The sequence below is a fragment of the Cetorhinus maximus genome, chromosome 21, assembly GCF_964194155.1.
Source record: "Cetorhinus maximus chromosome 21, sCetMax3.hap1.1, whole genome shotgun sequence".
In the NCBI taxonomy this organism is placed as follows: Eukaryota; Metazoa; Chordata; class Chondrichthyes; order Lamniformes; family Cetorhinidae; genus Cetorhinus; species Cetorhinus maximus.
Genome location: NC_135899.1, coordinates 93,821,321 through 93,841,648, shown reverse-complemented (window position 1 = coordinate 93,841,648; position 20,328 = coordinate 93,821,321). Strand labels below are relative to the sequence as shown.

Below are 20,328 nucleotides of genomic sequence, written 5' to 3'. Positions count from 1 at the left end.
GAATATAGAAGATTCAGGAGGGAGGTGAAAAAGCAAATAAGAGAAGTGACGAGGGAGTATGAAGAGAGACTGGCATCAAACATAAAAGGGAATCCCAAAGTCTTCTATAGGCAAATAAATAGTGAAATGGTGGTAAAAGAAGGAGTAGAGCCAATTAGACATCAAAAAGGGGATTTACAAAGGGGCAGAATTTTGCCCTTGGTGGGGATGCTTGGCGGGGGCAGGCAGGGGCAGTTGGGAAGCTGCCCACCACCCGCAATCAGCACCGCACCGCGATTTTACACTGGGTGGGCCAATTAAGGCCTGCCCAGCTTGCAATACGAGTGGCAGCTCTCAGCGCTACCTGTGCGGGCAGGGGGAGGAGGCCAAGTGGGCCTAGCGCGAACTTTGCGCATGCAGGGTGAGTGAGCACTGTATAATCTCCTGAGGCACAGAGCTACTTCAGGGAGATGAAGCGCTGTTTAAAAAAAATAAAGAAAATAAAAATGTCATAAAACATGTCCCCTCATGTGACTCTGTCACATGAGCAGGGACATGTTTTTAATTCAAGTGTTAAATTTTTATCATGTTTTTATTTGCTTTAGGAAACTTCATCCCGCCCATGGATGAGGTTTCCTAAAAAATGCAAGGGCCAATTGGCCTTTTCACCTGCCCACCAACCGTTAGGTTGAATGGGCAGTGAAAAATTCAGGATAATTGTTTACTTAATGGCTTTAATACGAAATTGGTTGAGTGACAGGGAACAGTGTGTGGTGGTTAATGGATGTTTTTTGGGCTGTAGGAAAGTTTGCAATGGAGTTCCGCAGGGGTCAGCGTTGGGACCCTTGTTCTTCCTGATATAAGTTAATGACCTAGGCCTTGGTGTCCAGGGCACAATTTCAAAACTTATGGATGATACAAACTTTCAAGCATTGTGAACTGTGAGGAGGATAATGTAGAACTTCAAAGGGATGTAAACAAATTGGTGGAATGGCCAGACAAGTGGCAGATGAAGTTCAAAGTGGAGAAATGTGAAGTGATTCATTTTGGTAGGAAGAACATGGAGACAATATAAAATAAAGGATACAACTCTAAAGGAGGTGCAGGAGCAAAGGGATCTGGGTGTATTTGTGCATAAGTCATTGAAAGTGGCAGACAGATTGAGTGAGTGGTTCATAATGCATTAAGAATCCTAGGCCTTATTAATAAGGCCATAGAGTACAAGAGTAGGGAGGTTATGTTGAACTTGTATAAGTCACTGGTTCGGCCTCAGCTGGAGTTTGCGTCCAGTTCTGGGCGCCAAACTTTAGGAAGGATGAGAAGGCACTGGAGAGTGCAGAAAAGATTCATGAGAATGGTTCCAAGGATGAGGAACTTCAATTATGAAGGCAGATTGGAGAAGATAGGACTCTTTTCTTTGGAGAAGAGAAGGCTGAGAGGAGGTTTGATAGAGGTGTTCAAAATCAGGGGCCTGGACAGAGTAGATAGGGAAAAACTGTTCCCATTGGTGACAGGATTGAGAATGAGAGGACACAGATTTAAAATAATTTGCAAAAGAAGCAAAAGCGGCGTGAGGAAACATTTTTTCATGCAGTGAGTGGTTAAGGTCTGGAATGAACTGCACGAGAGTGTTCAATCAAGGCATTCAAAAGGGAATTAGACTGTTATCTGAAGAGGAAGAATGTGCAGGGTTATGGGGAGAAGGCAGGAGAATGGCACTGAGTAAACTGCTCTTTCGGAGAGCCGGTACAGATATAATGGGCCAAATGGCCTCCTCCTGCACTGTAACAATTCTGTGCTTCTGTGATTCTCTTTAACCTCCTCCAGGCCCAAAGCCCTCCAAATACTCCATGTTTCATCTACTATGGGCTCTTATGCATCCCTCATTCTCTCCGTTCCCCCATTGCCAACTGTACCTTCAGCTGTCTAGGTTCCAACCTCTGGTATTCTCACCTTACGTGTCTCTGCCTCTACCTCTCTCTCCTCCTTTAAGATATTCCTTAAAACTTATCACTTTGACCAAGCTTTTTAGCCACTTATCCTAACCTTTCCTTATTTGATTTGCAGTCAATTTCTGTTTTACTTGCCTTGGGATATTTTCCTATGTAAAAAGGTTTTATATAAATACATGTTATTGGGATAATAAGCAGTAAAACACTTTCCTATTAAAATTCCTCTTAACAGTGGGATTTACATGTCCCAAAGTACTCCCTGTTTGGGATTCTAATTCCAATGCTCCAATAATTCCAACGTCTGTTCTAAATGGATTTCACTCTAATGGAAGGCACACATGAATTTTCAAATTTTCAATGCAACAAAAGAAGTCCGCTTTACAATCTTTACTGAATGAAGATAAATATGATGGAAAGGAAGTCAAAATGAATATAAATTAACCTCAGTTTTAGAATTGAACTGGGCTGGCTCAGTGACCCTATCTAACTAGGTACAGACCCGATCCAGGTGAGGTTGCTGAATCCAGACTATGGTATGTTCAATGAAGTCTGCAACAGATACAGTGTTTAAACCTTTGCAAACACAAAGATTTTAATTGAAGTAATGGATACATTTACCAGAATTGTTACATCCTCAGCTTTAAGGAGAAAAAGTTGCCATCATTCATTTTTTGGATCAGGGCTACACATTTTTGTTTTGTTCATTGGCCAGGTGACTCAATGTATTCACGCCTATGCTTTACATAACTTTCCTGGGATAGTGTGGATTTTACACTGAGGCACAGGAAGCTAGCATCAACCTACACCTTCCAACAAAAAAAGTGCTCCCAAATACTCATGAGCAACCCCAAAAGTTACATCGTTCATTTTCTACGTTCTTTAAATTTCATGCCATTTTACAACTATTCATGTCCCTGATGATAAAATCTACATTGTGAATGTATTAATTACATAGTTACAGCACCACTATTGATATCATTAATATTTTGAAGGACTAGAAGTCCTTTCATTTCATATTTTTCCCTAACTTATATTAAAGAGAATGCAATGTTGAAAGGGGGCCAGTTAGTACTGTTGGATAGATGGCTAATGCATAGTTCAAAATAACACCAACAAAACAGGTTCAATTCCTTTTCTGGCTGAGGTAGACTTGGGACCTGCCTTCTTGCCCTGCTCTTGTAAGTAGAAGGCAATGGCAAACCACCACTGACAAAAACAGCCAAGGAAACAGCTCAGGATGAAGCATCGGCCAAGGACCTGCCTTCATGCTGAGCACACATGAATGAATAAATATTGAATATCAGTGTGGACATATCAATGGTCATAAAATGGTCTGTTGATGTGTCACAGCCCACCCCGGCTGTGCATTCATGTTTTTAAAATTGCATTATATGTATTCAGAAAAAAAGTTAATGTATATTACAACTCAAAGCGTTTAAAATGGTATTTGCAATGCCTAAACTTTAGCAGAAAGAGAATTTATATCTGAAGGGTGAAAATGACTGAATAAGACAGTAACAATGGGCCCTGAACAGAATACTGGCTGTTGTTATAAATAAACTTCTCAATCCCTTGGAGGGATGGAACTTTTCTCAACACTTTCTACATGAGTAGAATCAGTAGGTTTTTCTGCCCCGAGTCTTCCACACAGCTACTTTTTAATAGTTACTCATCTCAATTAAAAACAGGACAGTTGAGGACTATAGTAATAACCTTAACGGAGCAAGATTCCTTTCATAAAGGACATTTGGGCTTTTAAAACCCTCTCCATGTATCTTAAGTGCGCAGTTAGCGTCTATAGTTTGCGGGACCACTTGATAATATAGCGTGGAGAAATGCTACAATTTAGAGTTGTAAATATATTCAGCTGGTGGATTATATGAGTTAGACTCATGCTGTGTATCACCTTCCAATACACTGGACACTGAGCAATATTACAGTTCCATAGTGAGACATAGTTAATTCCATCCAAAGATACATCAGTTTCTTCCTGTGAAAGGTTACAAACGGCTCAATTGTTCTCAAGCCTGGGGAGAATCAGATACAAGTTTACTTCTAAGTACAAATCCCATCTGTATGTAATAATTCACAAAGAGAAAAGTACACTTTCAAATAGTATTGACGATGGTTTTGATTGTGACATTTTTCAGAGCTGTAGAGAATGAGCTATGTATAAAATACTGCAGAAGTTCCCCAAAAACTTTCAACTTACCCCTTTATTTGCTTGTGAACGCTATCTCTGCTGCATGATATTACTGGCACAAAATGGTGGAAATGTTGGTAATCCTTTGGTCCAAAATGGTTTAACGTGGATTTTAAGGCAATATGAAATGATACAAGCACAATTTCAATGAAGTAAACCCATTGAATTCATTCGTCTATTCTCCACACTTTGTTTTGTTTCATCGCTCAACACCTTTTGATCAAACATAGCATTTACCTCAGAGATGCTTTGTGTTCTGTGACAAATCGGCTCATCTGTACTGCTGGCAAGTGACAACCAACCACTTCCTTTCGAAATGAGCAAATACCAGAAAAACCAAGAAGACTGTTGAGCCTAATCTCTGGGGTTCCTCACTGCAGGTGCATTTGTTTCAATAGCAGGATAAAGTGCAGTGGAAACCTTTTTCAGTTTATAGCACAATAGCTTGAGATACACCAAAAGCAGCTTGCGTTAAAGAGGAACAGCTCTACCATTGTACAAGAGAAATGACCAGGCAAATTGAAGTGGAGAAATCTCAATTCCCCCTCCCCCTTCAGAATGTCCTGTAGCCGCTCTGAGACATCCTTGACCGTAGCACCAGGGAGGCAACATACCATCCTGGAGTCTCATTTGCGGCCACAGGAACGCCTATCTATTCCCGTTACTATTGAATCCCCCATAACTATTTGCATTCCCACACTTTTTACTCCTCTCCTGTGCGGCAGAGCCAACCGTGGTGCAACGAATTTGGCTGTTGCTGCTTTCCCCTGCGAGGCCATTCCCCTCCAACAGTACCCAAAGTGGTAGTTTTGTTTTGCAGAGGGATAGCCACAGGAGATGGCTTCAGCAAGGGCAATGTTCTTAAGGGGCACTGACGCACAGCACAAACATTTGGGAATCCTACTGGAATAGGCCACAGAATGGTGGGGAGGTGGTAGCTTAGTGGTATTGTCACTGGATAATAATGCTCTGCAGGCCTGGGTTCAAATCCCACCACACCAGATGGTGAAATTTGAATTCAATAAAAATCTGGAATTGAAAGTTTAATGATTGTCATAAAAACCCATCTGGTTCACTAATGCCCTTTAGGGAAGGCAATCTGCAGTTCATATCTGGCTCCAGACCACAGCATTGTGGTTGACTCTGAATGCAGTTAGGGATGGGCAATAAATGCTGGCCAAGCCAGTGATGCCCACATCCAATGAATGAAAAAAATTTCTGTAAGGCTGAGATTGTAGTGCCTGGTTTCAGCAATCCTTTTCAGCCTGAGTCTGATGTCCACCCAGGTGTTTGAAATGGAAAATGTTCCCTTTCCACATGTTTACACCCTCATGTGGAAGAGTACCAAATAATCTTCTATTGTTAAAACTTGATAACAATTCCTTTGTTGTAAATGTATGGCCCGATTTCTCCTGCCCATAAACCCTATCTTCATATAACTCTGGCTTCTCTATACCCCAGTCAAATCAATGCCTATCATTTAACTCAATTTGCAAAAGTCTTGGAAAAGCCAAGTGCTCACATTGCCCTTGTCGCTGAAGCCATCTCCTGTGGCTATCCCCCTGCAAAACAAAATTACCACTTTGGATACTGTTGGGGGAATGGCCTCGCAGGGGAAAGCAGCAACAGCCAAATTCGTTGCACCACGGTTGGCTCTGCTGCACAGGAGAGGAGTAAGAAGTGTGGGAATGCAATAGTTATAGGGGATTCAATTGTAAGGGGAATAGATAGGCGTTCCTGTGGCCGCAAATGAGACTCCAGGATGGTATGTTGCCTCCCTGGTGCTAGGGTCAAGGATGTCTCAGAGCGTCTAGAGGACATTCAGAAGGGGGAGGGTGAACAGCCAGTGGTTGTGGTACACATTGGTACAAACGGCATAGGTTAAAAAAAGGGATGAGGTACTAAAAGCAGAATATAGGGAGTTAGGAAGTAATTTGAAAAGTAGGACCTCAAAGGTAGTGATCTCAGGATTACTACCAGTGCTACGTGCCAGTCAGAGTAGAAATAGCAGGATATATCGGATGAATACATGGCTGAAGAGATGGTGTGAGGGGGAGGGTTTCAGATTCCTGGGACATTGGGACCAGTTCTGGGGGAGGTGGGACCTGTACAAACTGGACGGGTTACACCTGGGCAGGACTGGGACTGATGTCCTAGGGGGAATATTTGCTCGAGTGGATGGGGAGGGTTTAAATTAAAATGGCAGGGGGATGGGAACCTATGCAAGGAGTCAGAAGAAGGGGAATCAAAGACAAGAACAAAAGACAGAAAGTGGAATAAGAAAAGTGATAGGCAGAGAAATCAAGGGCAAGAATCAAACAGGGCCTCAGTGAAAAATAGTGGGAACGGCACAAGTAAAGTTAAAAAGACAAACCTTAAGGCTTTGTGCCTTAACACGAGGAGCATTCGCAATAAAGTGAATGAATTAACTGTGCAAATAGATGTAAACAGGTATGATATAGTCGGGATTACGGAGACATGGCTGCAGGGTGACCAGGGATGGGAACAGAACATCCAGGGGTATTCAGTATTTAGGAAGGACAGACAAAAAGGAAAAGGCGGTGGAGTTGCATTGCTGGTTAAAGAGGAAATTAACGCAATAGTGAGGAAAGATATTAGCTCCGATGATGTGGAATCTGTACGGGTAGAGCTGAGAAACACTAAGGGGCAAAAAACATTAGTGGGGCTTGTATATAGACCCCCAAATTGTAGTGGCGATGTTGGGAATGGCATTAAACAGGAAATTAGAGACGCATGTAATAAAGGAACATCTGTAATTATGGGTGACTTTAATCTGCATGTAGATTGGGCAAATCAAATTAGTAACAATACCGTAGAGGAGGAATTCCTGGAGTGTATACGGGATGGTTTTCTGGACCAATACATTGAGGAACCAACTAAAGAACAGGCCATCCTAGACTGGGTATTGTGTAATGAGAAAGTAATAATTGTCAATCTAGTTGTGCGAGGCCCCTTGGGGATGAGCGACCATAATATGATGGAATTCTTCATCAAGATGGAGAGTGACGTAGTTGATTCTGAGACTAGCGTCCTGAATCTTCATAAAGAAAACTACAATAGCATGAGGTGCGAGTTGGCCATGATGGATTGGGAAACATTACTTAAAGGGATGACGGCGGGTAGGGAATGGCAAACATTCAAAGAGTGCATGGGTGAACTGCAACAATTGTTTATTCCTGTCTGGCGCAAAAGTAAAACAGGATAAGTGGCCAAACCATGGCTTACAAGGGGAATTAGAGATAATATTAGATGCAAGGAAGAGGCATACAAATTGGCCAGAAAAAAACAATAGACCTGAGGATTGGGAGCAGTTTAGTATTCAGCAAAGGGGGACTAAGGGATTGATTAAGAAGGGGAAAATAGAATACAAGGGTAAGCTTGCGGGGAACAGAAAAACTGACCGTGGAAGTTTCTATAGGTATGTGAAAAGAAAAAGATTGGTGAAGACAAATGTAGGTCCCTTGCAGACAGAAACAGGGGAATTTATAATGGGGAACAAAGAAATGGCTGACCAACTAAATACATACTTTGGTTCTGTCTTCACAAAGGAGGACATTAATAACATACCAGAAGTGTTGGGGAACACAGGGTTTAGTGAGAGGGAGGAACTGAAGGAAATCAGTATTAGTATGGAAATGGTGTTGGGGAAATTGATGGAATTGAAGGCCGATAAATCCCCAGGGCATTATAATCTACATCCCAGAGTACTTAAGGAAGTGGCCCTAGAAATAGTGGATGCATTGGTGGTCATCTTCTGAGATTCTATAGACTCTGGAACAGTTCCTACAGATTGGAGGGTAGCTAATGTAACCCCATTATTTAAAAAGGGAGGTAGAGTGAAAACAGGGAATTATAGACCAGTCAGCCTAACGTCGGTAGTGGGGAAAATTCTAGAGTCCATTATAAAAGATTGAATAGCTGAGCACGTGGAAAACAGTGGCAGAATCGGACAGAGTCAGCATGAATTTATGAGAGGAAAATCATGCTTGACAAATCTACTGGAATTTTTCGGAATATAACTAGTAGCGTTGATGAGGGGGAGCCAGTGGATGTGGTTTATCTGGACTTTCAGAAGGCTTTCGACAAAGTCCCACATAAGAGATTAGCGTGTAAAATTAAAGCGCATGGGATTGGGGGTAGTATGTTGAGACGGATAGAAAACTGGTTGGCAGACAGGAAACAAAGATTAGGAATAAACGGGTTTTTTCCAAATGTACCCTAATGGGGTACCACAGGAATTGGAGCTGGAACCCCAGTTATTCACAATATATATTAATGATTTAGATGAGGGAATTAAATGTAATATCTCCAAGTTTGCAGATGACACAAAGCTGAGTGGGAGGGTGAGCTGTGAGGAGGATGCAGAGATGCTTCAATGTGATTTGGACAAGCTGAGTGAGTGGGCAAATACATGGCAGATGCAGTATAATGTGGATAAATGTGAGGTTATCCATTTTGGTAGCAAAAACGGGAAGGCAGATTATTATCTGAATGGCTATAAAGTGAGAGAGGGGAATGTGCAAAGAGACCTGGGTGTCCTCATACACCAATCGCTGAAGGTAAGCGTGAAGGTGCAGCAGGCGGTAAAGAAGGCAAATGGTATGTTGGCCTTCATAGCCAGAGGATTTGAGTACAGGAGCAGGGATGTCTTGCTGCAATTATACAGGGCCTTGATGAGACCACACCTGGAATATTGTGTGCAGTTTTGGTCTCCTTATCTGAGGGAGGATGTTCTAGCTATAGAGGGAGTGCAGTGAAGGTTTACCCGACTGATTCCTGGGAAGGCGGGACTGACATATGAGGAGAAATTGAGTCGGTTTGGATTATATTTGCTGGAGTTCAGAAGAATGAGGGGGGATCTCATCGAAACCTATAAAATTCTAACAGGACTAGACAGGATAGATGCAGGAAGGATTTTCCCGATGGTGGGGGAGTCCAGAACCAGGGGTCACAGTCTGAGGATATGGGGTAGACCATTTAGGATTGAGATGAGGAGAAATTACTTCATCCAGAGAGTGATGAGCCTGTGGAACTCGTTACCACAGAAAGTAATTGAGGCCAAAACATTGTATGTTTTGAAGAAGAAGTTAGATATAGCTCTTGGGGTGAAAGGGGTCAAAGGATATGGGGAGAAAGCGGATGCAGGCTATTGAGTTGGATGATCAGCCATGATCATATTCAATGGCGGAGCAGGCTTGAGTGGCCTACTCCTGCTCCTAGTTTCTATGTTTCTATGATTCTATATCTGAAGGCTGCACAGGGCACAGAGAAGAGGCCCTGGACTGAGACACTTGCCTTTATTTTGTGCAAAAAGGTTTCACATCCAAGTGACAAGAACATGCTCATCAGAACAAGGAGCCATAGGCAGGGAGACATTCTTGGGAGTTTATTGACAATAGTGAACACTATGTACAAGTGATTAACACCTGTGCCCAGGCTGTCAACTAATTCTCCTTAACTTTCTTAACCCTGCTGCTAAGTCTTATTGCTCCCTGAACATCCACAGCGGAGGTGGAAGCAGCCTGCTGACTGTGACGCCCTGTCTGTGATCACCTTGGAGGCCCTCCTCTGGAGGGCCACACCTGGAGGGCCCCGGCCTGCTTTCAGGGTGCTGCTGTGTGGTAGTGGCACCCTCCTCAGCCTGTGGAGCTGGAACTGCTGAGGTCACAGGAAGAGGGAACTCGGATTGGCCGGACACACTCAGAATCACCTGGGTGGATGGCCCCGGAGTGTACACCTGCTGATCCTCCTTCCTATGGATGCCTGAGGGCCCCAGGCTGACTCCTTGAGGGGCAGGGGTAGCTGCAGTGAGATTGAGCTGCCCCGCACTCCTCTCATGTACACACTGTTGGAGGCCAACTATGGCATCAGCGATGGAGTTCAGTCCATGCAGCAGTGCAGGAGCGATGTCCTGGACCGAGGTCTCCATGGCAGCCGCCATCCTGTCAGTGTTGACCTCGGTGCGTTGCAATGCTGGCGCTATCACCTCAGCCTGAAGGCAGACAGACTCCTCCATCGTGCCTTGCAATCTGAGGAGTGCAGTGGACATCCCTTCCTGATGTTCCCGAGCTTGTCTTTGCAGCTCCAGCAACTGTGACATGACCGAGTCCAGAGGCTCCTCATCTGACTCGGACTCAGCAACGTTCTGGCCTCCAGCAGCTCCTCCGAGTGCCGGGCACTTGGGAAGTCCCTGCCTCCGCCTGCTGTGGATCAGACAGTGCGATGTGCTCACCAGATTGTGATCCTGAGGCTACTCTAAAGCCAGGTCCCACCAAGTTGTGCGCTGGTGGAGAGTGTGAGTGAGTGCTGTGATAGAACTTCAGGGAGAGTACCTCCATATTCCTCACCAGAGGTTTCTTCGGGGCTTGATTGGAGGCCCTGAGTCATGAACTCAGTCGGCTGTTTCCCAGCAGAAGCAAGGGGAGATAATTAGTGCATGGCTGTGGCCTGTGAAAGAGGACACATCACTCACAGCATGGTTATCTGATGGATGTTGCACTGCTGGATCCTCATTTGGTAGAGCAGCGCCAACCTCACCGTCAGCACAGGACCGGTCCCGGACATCGCCGGCCAGCTGGATGGCTCTGTTTTCAAAGTCCATGAGCAACTTGATTTTGGGCATCCCTCCACCGGTCTGCGACCTCTCTCTCTTGTAGTGTGCCAGCTTGTCTTGCGTGGATAGATGTGGAGAAAGTGTAAGCAAGATGCCTGCCAGGCCAGATGATATTTTTGAATGGCCTGTGTGGGTGGTGAATGGTCCCATGGGCAGGATGAGGATAATGATGGTGAGTGTGAGAGAGTGAATGGTGATGTCCCTTGCACTGGCAGTGAGTGAGGGCCCTGTGGATGTGTGATGGGTTAGTCAGTGTTTGATTTGAGAGTGATGAGCAGAGTAACTTACCCTGGTGGAACAGAGGAGATCATTCATCCTTTTGAGGCACTGGGTGACAGTTCTCTTCTGAAGGACGTTGGCACTGACCACCACTGCCACCGCCTCCCAAGCTGGATTGGTCACGTTCCTGCCCATCCTGCAGCCAGAGCGAAGCTACAGGACATCCCATTGGGCTTCCACAGCACCCAGCACTCACTTGAGGGACCCTGGTTGAAGTGGGGGGGCTGTGTCTTTTTTCCCTTGCTGGCCATGTCTTCCATGCAGCAATGGTGAGCTGGAAGCAATGAGTGCTGTGTTTGCAGCTGGCGCGCGCTGTGATGCAGCAGCGAGGGTGATGGCTGGTGGGGGAATTTGCGCCCACCCGCCATGCAAACGGCGTGTTTCCTGGGGGTGCATAAATAATGAGGCGAGCTTGGGACGATATGGCCTGAAAACCCGCCATTGCGGCTGACAGGTAAAACGTCGTTTCACTCGCCCATTACCATACTTAGTGCGAACCTGGGAAAATTCCACCTGTATCTCTTCTGTTTAACATTTTAAACCAGCGGATTTGGACATACAAGTAGAGTTATGGCTTCATTAACATTGACCAGGATATTACTGGTCCAGCATTTGTAAGAAAATGATATTTTGACTGTATGTAATGGTCTTATTATACGTTGCAGAAAAATAAAATTCAATATTTAGAACTAAAATAAGCAGCAAGGGTCGGCCACATAATCTTGTCCCTTCTAATCAAATTTATATCCTGCTCAAAATGTAACCCCATATTATTCCACTTTATTTCATATAACACATCTGAATCAGTCTTTGTTGATGCCAAATAAGATGTTAGCAGCATTGACTGTTTCTTTCCTTCCCTCCCTTCTCAGTTTTTTAATGTTAGCTGTAACTCAGTTGGTAGCACTCTCACCTCTGAGTCGCAATGTTCCAGGTTCAACTCCAGGACTTCAACACAAAATTCCAGGCTGACACGCCAGTGAAGTACCATTGGACCGCAGCACTAATAGGGGTGTCATCTTTCAGATATAATGTTAACCTGTGGCCCTCTTGCCCTCCTCAGCTGGGTGTAAAAGACTCCAGGCCATTATTTTGAAGAAGAGCAGGGGAGTTATCCCAATTTTTATTCCTCGATCAACATCACCAGTGAGTCTCACGTCAGTGGTAGGGAAACTATTGGAGAAAACTCTGAAGGAGAGAATCCATCTCCACTTGGAGAGGCAAGGTTTGATCAGGGATAGTCAGCATGGCTTTGTCAGAGGGAGGTCATGCCTAACAAATTTGATTGAATTTTTTGAGGTGGTGACCAGGTGTGTAGATGAGGGTAGTGCAGTTGATGTAGTTTATATGGATTTCAGCAAAGCCTTTGACAAGGTCTCACATGGGAGACTTATAAAGAAGGCAAATGCACATGGGATACAGGGTAATTTGATAAGGTGGACTCAAAATTGGCTTAGTTGTAGGAGACAGAGGGTGATGACAGAAGGATGCTTTAGTGACTGGAAGCCAGTGTCCAGTGGCGTACCACAGGGATCTGTGCTGGGTCCTCTATTATTCATCAGTTATATAAATGATATAGATGACTATGTGGGGGGTAGGATTAGTAAGCTTGCGGATGACACAAAGATTGGCCGGGTGGTTAACAGTGAGGTTGAGTGTCTTGGGCTACAGGAAGATATAGACGGGATGGTCAAATGGGCAGATAAGTGGCAGATGGAATTTAACCCTGAAAAGTGTGAGGTGATACACTTTGGAAGGAGTAATTTGACAAGGAAGTATTCAATGAACAGCATGACACTAGGAAGTTCTGAGGAACAAAGGAACCTTGGCGTGTGTATCCATAGATCTCTAAAGGCGGAGGGGCATGTTAGTGGGGTAGTGAAAAAGGCATATGGGACACTTGCCTTTATCAATCAAGGCATAGATTACAAACGTAGGGAGGTCATGTTGGAGTTGTATAGAATCTTGGTGAGGCCACAGCTGGAGTACTGTGCGCAGTTCTGGTCGCCACATTATAGGAAGGATGTGATTGCACTGGAGGGGGTGAAGAGGAGATTCACCAGGATGTTGCCTGGGATGAAACATTTAAGTTATGAAAAGAGGTTGGATAGACTTGGGTTGTTTTCATTGGAGCAAAGAAGACTGAGGGGCGACTTTATCGAGGTGTACAAGATTATGAGGGGCGTGGACAGGGTGGATAGGGAGCAGCTGTTCCCCTTAATTGAAGGGTCAGTCACGAGGGGACATAAGTTCAAGGTGAGGGGCAGGAGGTTTAGGGGGGATGTGAGGAAAAACTTTTTACCCAGAGGGTGATGACGGTCAGGAATGCGCTGCCTGGGAGGGATGGTGGAGGCGGGTTGCCTCACATCCTTTAAAAAGTACCTGGATGAGCACTTGGCACGTCATAACATTCAAGGCTATGGGCAAAGTGCTGGTAAATGGGATTAGGTAGGTAGGTCAGGTGTTTCTCATGTGTCGGAGCAGACTCGATGGGCTGAAGGGCCTCTTCTGCACTGTGTGATTCTGAGACTCTCTGATCACATCGTTGTCACATTGCTGTATGTGGGAGCTTGCTGCACACACATTGGCTGCCGTATTTCTAATATTACAACAATGACTACATTTCAAGAGTATTTCATTGACCATAAAGCACTTTGAGATATCCAGTGTTACTTTCATCTTACATTTCACATAAGCATAAACAGTCTAATTTTCTATTTTTGCCAATCAATGTCAAAGTCTAACTTTTTGGGTCTACTATGCGCCCAAGCTTTGGCTTTATCGAGTCGAATCTTTGAAACACAATCAAAATACAACAGACCAGGTTTATCTGAATCATACAGGGGATGAGGGAGTTCAGTTATATGGAGGAACTGAAGAAGCTAGGATTGTTTTCCCTGGAACAGGAAAGGCTAGGGGAAGATTTAATGACAGTGTATAATAATAATACGAGGTGTTTCAGGGAGAAACTATTTCTACTGACTGGAAGATCAGTAACCAGAGGACACTGAGGTATGGTAATGTAAGGTGTAAGAAAAAGAACTCAAGAGGAGGTGAGCTTTTTCTTTATGCAGTGAGCTGTTCTAATCTGGAATGTGTTGCCTGAAAAGATTGAATAGTAACTTTCAAAGCTGCATCAGACATTTACTTGACAGTAAAAAAACATTGCATTGCTTTGGGGAAAGACTGGGGGAGTTGGGCTAATTGAATAGCTTTTTCAAAGAATCAGTACTGGCACAATGGGCTGAATGGCCTCCCTCTGTGTTGTAATATTTTGTGTTTCTAGCCAAACACTTTTATGCGAAGCTAATCCGCCATTAAGTTGCAATGTTACTATGAGCATCATGTACTAACACATGTACTAAAATGTACATGTCTGAAAGAGATGCCTTCTAATCAGACTAGCACATAGTGACTTGTAAAAGGTGAAGCTGTACCTTTTCCTTTTTAATCATTGACACTCAGCCAGTCGACAGTGAGCTCGATCCGATTTCACCTGCGTGGAAAACTTTACCTCATGTTTTCTTTGATAATTGCTAAACATCTGTCAAAACATTAGTCATCCCCCGCCAAGCTTGCACAAATTCCACTTGATTAAGCCAGAGGTCAACCTTTATTCTGAAGCAACACTTCAGCCAAACAAAAAACAGCTACAAATCCAAGATGGAAAAGAATTTTCCCAGAGACATTCTCTCTGCATCGCAATCCTGTTGGTGGATCTTTTCGCACTTTTTCATTCATGAGATGTTGGCGCTTCTGGCAAGGCCAGCGCTTATTGTCCGTCCCTAATTTGCCTGGAGAAGGTGGTGGTGAGCTTCCTTCTGGACAATTGCACAGTTTGCTGGGCCATTTCTGAGGGCAGTTAAGAGTCAACCACATTGTTATGGGTTTGGAGCCGCATGTAGGCCAGACCAGATAAGGACGGCAGATTTCCTTCCCTAAAGGATATTAGTGAGCCAGATGGGTTTTTACAACACTGCAATAAAGTAGTCGCTGAAATGATTTATTCAGGTCTCAGAGTGAGACTGAAGCTCCAACCTTTAACTCAAACACAATGCTCTCTGAGACACCCACTCTTGTTCCTGTTGTTATGTCATGTTGTTATGCACAGGGAATATTTTATCTGATCAGTGATCTCCCTCTCACTTCCAGCCTCTTTGTTCTTGTTTCTATGTTTCCAAAGATTTGTTTCATCTTTTCCTTTTAATTTTCCTTGTTGCTCCTCCAAAATGACATATATGCCATTCAACCTCTCCCCCCATCCTGATGAGCATTACATAGAATCTACACCATGGAAACAGGCTATTTGAGCCAACTGGTCAAAGCCGTGCTTATACAGCATTCATCAAATTACACTCATATCTCTCAATTCCCTCCTCCCTTATGTAGGCATCAAGTCTTCCCTTAAACCCATCGCTACTTCAACCACTCCATGTAGCAACAAGTTCCACATTTACACCACCCTATAAGGAAGTTCTTCCTAAATGATTTACTTGTTCAATCAGTGGGTATCTTATATTTATGTCCTATTGTTTAGGGCTCACACAACAACAACAACTTATATTTATATAGCATCTTTAGCATAATGAAACATCCCAAGGCGCTTCACAGGAGCATTATAGAATACAATATGATACTGAGATGTATAGGAATATGTTAGGTCAGATGACCAAAAGCTTGGTCAAAGAAGTAGGTTCTAAGGTGTCTGTTGAAGGAGGAAAGCGAGATGGAGAAGTGGAGAGGTGTAGGGAGGGAATTCCAGAGCTTGGGGCCTGGGCAACCAAATGCACGGCTGCCAGTGGTGGAGTGATTAGAATTGGGAATGCACAAGAGGACAGGATTGGAGGAGCGCGGACATCTCGGAGGGTTGTGGGTGGAGAAGATTACAGAGATAGGGCAAGGCCATTGAGGCCACTTGTGGAATTTGTTGCTACATGGAGTGGTTGAAGTAGCGATGGGTTTAAGGGAAGACTTGATGCCTACATAAGGGAGAAGGGAATTGAGAGATATGAGTGTAATTTGATTATTGCTGTATAAGCACGGCTTTGACCAATTGGCTCAAATAGCCTGTTTCCATGGTGTAGATTCTATGTAATGCTCATCAGGATGGGGGAGAGGTTGAATGGCATATATGTCATTCAGAATGAGAATTTTAAAATCAAGATATTGCTTGACCCAGAGCCAAAAGAGGAAACAACTTCTTTATATCTACCCGATCAAATCCTTTCATAAATTGAAAGATGTCTGTCTGGCCTCCTCTTATAATCTTCCCTTTTAATAGAGAAGGTGCTGCAGCCTGTTTCCTGCCTCTCATTTCTAGTAACATGCATGTAAATATTTTCTGCACTTCTTCCAGTGTTTTAATATCCTGAGGGTGGGAGATTAGATGGCTGGGTGTGATGCTGATCCAGGAAATGAAGGGTTACTTACCTTCTTTACTGCAGGCTGATTTCACAGAGCACAGTCCTTGATGGCACTGACTGTCTCTGGGCAAGTGAACATTTGAGTGGGGACCTCAAGCAGTGCTTAGGCCCCTTATCTAATTTGCAAAGTGCCAGCTACTTCAGGCATGGGGAATGGATTTCTCGTGTTTGTCCTTGTCAATTAGGCACGCAGCTTATTGCTGGCTGGAAATGTGCACGTGTTTCCAATGCCATTTTGGGGCTTTGTGCTCCCATTATGCAGCTCAATTTCTAAGCCCATATTCCTAATTTCTGGAGGCTCGCTCGAGTTTTGAAACTGATTGTCGGCTGTTGGTTATTTTCTAGGTTTGCAAGATTGTTAAACATGGGTATATGTTAATACAGCAAGCAACAGGCCCTCTACCGACAGGTTCAAAAATGCTTTTACGAGAAACTTAAAAAGGCAGTGTGCCTAACACTGGAAACAACCCCTCCCTGTGGTAATGGTCTCATTTCAAGATTCATGTTGGAAATTAAAACAAATGATGTGTGGAGTTGTGTGCAAAAAATACACACACACATTCCCAGTAACTAGTGGTGGAAAATATTTACTATCTAGCCTCTGGCAAGTATGTTTTTTTATATATATATATATATAAAAACCTAATTTAACTTTTTTGTCTTCAAATCTGCAGCCTGCAACTTGAGAACTGAAAGCTTGGTGCTGACGGAGAGTGAGCTGGTGGCAAGTATGAGCTGTAATAAGATAGGAAAGATAAGCGGAGAGATGAAAGGTTGAAAATAATAATGACGACAGTTTAGAATGGGAGTAAGATGCACACTCCTGATAACTGGCATGTTGTTTAGCTTCTCCCCTCAGCAACATTGGCAGAATCGGCGGGTCATTTCCAACAGTCCCAGTAATATGGCAGGGCCCTTTATGCCACTTAACCCAACTATTTCCCTCAAGGTTTCTGAGCTGCAGCAAAAGATGCCTTTAATGTGTCAGTAGGCCCTCCCCCTCTTTACATCCTGTACAAGCTAAACCTCAACACTGCAAATGCACATGTTTAACTGCACAATTAATAAGACAGAAGCCACAACAATTATGCTGTGGTCAAACACATGCTCCGAACAATAGGAGGGAGATAGAATCTTGACAGAAGACTAACGTGGGCACACTCAGCCAAGTGCAGAAATGCATCAACTTCAGGTTTTTAACTAGGAAAATCAATAAGGACAAGGAATATATTTACATGTGCCACTACTCAAGTAAATGCTTATTCCAGGATTACTGAAATTGTATCTGTGATCTGCCAAAATGTATTGGATTTTACCTGTGGATCGTTTTACAGTCGTGCTGTGTCCTGAATACTAACTGCCTTTTTAAGATAAACGTTCCAAATAACTATAAAAACAAAAAGCTAAAAGCTACTGCGGATGCTGGAAATCCAAAACAAAAACAGAATTACCTGGAAAAACTCAGCAAGTCTGGCAGCATCGGCGGAGAAGAAATCAGTTAACGTTTCGAGCCTTCATGGCCCTTCGGCAGAACTGCAGCATAGTTGATACTATGCTGCAGTTCTGCCGAAGGGCCATGAAGGCTCGAAACGTTAACTGATTTCTTCTCCGCCGATGCTGCCAGACTTGCTGAGTTTTTCCAGGTAATTCTGTTTTTGTTCCAAATAACTGTCTGGAGTAAGATCAGTAACACTGCAGAATGTAAATTGAGTGATGGGTTTGTTATTTAATATTTTCCAAAGTGATGCATTGGTAATTTAATCATATTTGTCAAAGTACCTTCTGAGTTCATTTAAAACAGGAAGTCAGTTTCTGCATCAGTACAAAACATTTATAGTTAACCCTTTGAAAACTGGAATCTTTATTTTCCAAAAATCAAGAGCACATTAGAACCATTTACTTGTAACATCAGCTGAAGCACGAAATAGCATCAAGCATGAGACACTGGAGAGGTCCTTTGCCCCTCTAAACTGGGCTCCAAATAACAAAGGACATGTGTAGAGCCATTTGGTCTCTCCTTCCCCATGGGCGCTGCAGCCTCTCCCTCCCCCGCAGCCCCGCAGTCTCTCCTTCCCCCGCAGCCCTGGCAGCCTCTCCCTCCCCATATCCCCGCAGCCTCTCCCTCCCCCGCAGCCTCTCCCTCCCCATAGCCCCGCAGTGTCTCCTTCCCCCGCAGCCTCTCCCTCCCCATATCCCCGCAGCCTCTCCCTCCCCCGCAGCCTCTCCCTCCCCATAGCCCCGCAGTGTCTCCTTCCCCCGCAGCCCCTCCCTCCCCATAGCCCCGCAGCCTCTCCCTCCCCATAGCCCCGCAGTCTCTCCTTCCTCCGCGGCCCTGGCAGCCTCTCCCTCCCCGTAACCCCGCAGTCTCTCCTTCCCCCGCAGCCCCGCAGTCTCTCCTTCCCCATGGGCGCCGAAGCCTCTCCTTCCCCCGCTGCCCCGCAGTCTCTCCTTCCCCATGGGCGCCAAAGCCTCTCCTTCCCCCGCTGCCCCGCAGTCTCTCCTTCCCCATGGGCGCCTCAGGCACTCCTTTCCCATTCCCTGAAAGCCTGTTGTTCCCCAGCATACTCACCGCTGCTGGTGTTTGCTGCTCTTCCAATCACAGCCTGTTTCTGTCCCACATTTGCTGCTGATAGGCTCACTAGTAAATCTATCAGCACCAAATGCAGGAGAAGAATGGGCCTGTGATTGGAGGAGCAGCCCCTTGCAGAATCTTCGACTTCACTTACCTGTCTGACCGGCATTTTGAACAGTGGCTTCGGGGACCACAATCTGGCCTGGGGACCACGTGTTGATCAAACTTGGTATACAACTTGCATTTATTAAAAATGATAATTGTTCTACTATTGCTTCATAGAAACATAGAAACTAGAAGCAGGAGTAGGCCATTCGGCCCTTCGAGCCTGCTCCGCCATTCATTGTGATCATGGCTGGTCATCCAACTCAACAGCCTGCTTCCGCTTTCTCCCCAAATCCTTTGATCCCTTTCTCTACAAGAGCTGTACCTAACTCCTTCTTGAAAACATACAATGTTTTGGCCTCAACTACTTTCTGTGGTAGCAAATTCCACAGGCTCACCACTCTCTAGGTGAAGAAATTTCTCCTCATCTCAGTCCTAAATGGTCTACTCCATATCCTCAGACTGTGACCCCTGGTTCTGGACTCCCCCACCATTGGGAACTTCCTTCCTGCATCTACCCTGTCTAGTCCTGTTAGAATTTTATAGGTTTCGATGAGATCCTCCCTCATTCTTCTGAACTCCAGCAAATATAATCCTAACCGACTCAATCTCTCCTCATATGTCAGTCCCGCCATCCCAGGAATCAGTCGGGTAAACCTTCGCTGCACTCCCTCTATAGCAAGAACATCCTTCCTCAGATAAGGAGACCAAAACTGCACACAATATTCCAGGTGTAGTCTCACCAAGGCCCTGCATAATTGCAGCAAGACATCCCTGTTCCTGTACTTGAATCCTCTCGCTATGAAGGCCAACACACCATTTGCCTTCTTTACCGCCTGCTGCACCTGCATGCTTACCTTCAGCGACTGGTGTACGAAACACCCAGGTCTCGTTGCACATTCCCCTCTCTCAATTTATAGCCATTCAGATAATAATCTGCCTTCCTGTTTTTGCTACCAAAATGGATAACCTCACATTTATCCACATTATACTGCATCTGCCATGCATTTGCCCACTCACTCAGCTTGTCCAAATCACATTGAAGCATCTCTGCATCCTCCTCACAGCTCACCCTCCCACCCAGCTTTGTGTCATCTGCAAATTTGGAGATATTACATTTAGTTCCCTCATCTAAATCATTAATATATATTGTGAATAACTGGGGTCCCAGCACCGATCCC

At 44.5% G+C, this 20,328-nt stretch overlaps 1 protein-coding gene across 1 annotated transcript in view; it reads right to left on the bottom strand.

Annotated features, from left to right (window-relative positions):
• Window positions 1–4,355, bottom strand: part of lck (LCK proto-oncogene, Src family tyrosine kinase) — a 122,964-nt gene extending 118,609 nt beyond the window's left edge. The window contains exon 1 of the mRNA XM_078567498.1: window positions 4,144–4,355. The gene's annotated coding sequence lies outside the window, so the exon portion shown is untranslated. The remainder of the gene's footprint in view (window positions 1–4,143) is intronic.
• Between the last annotated feature and the right edge of the window lie 15,973 nt (window positions 4,356–20,328).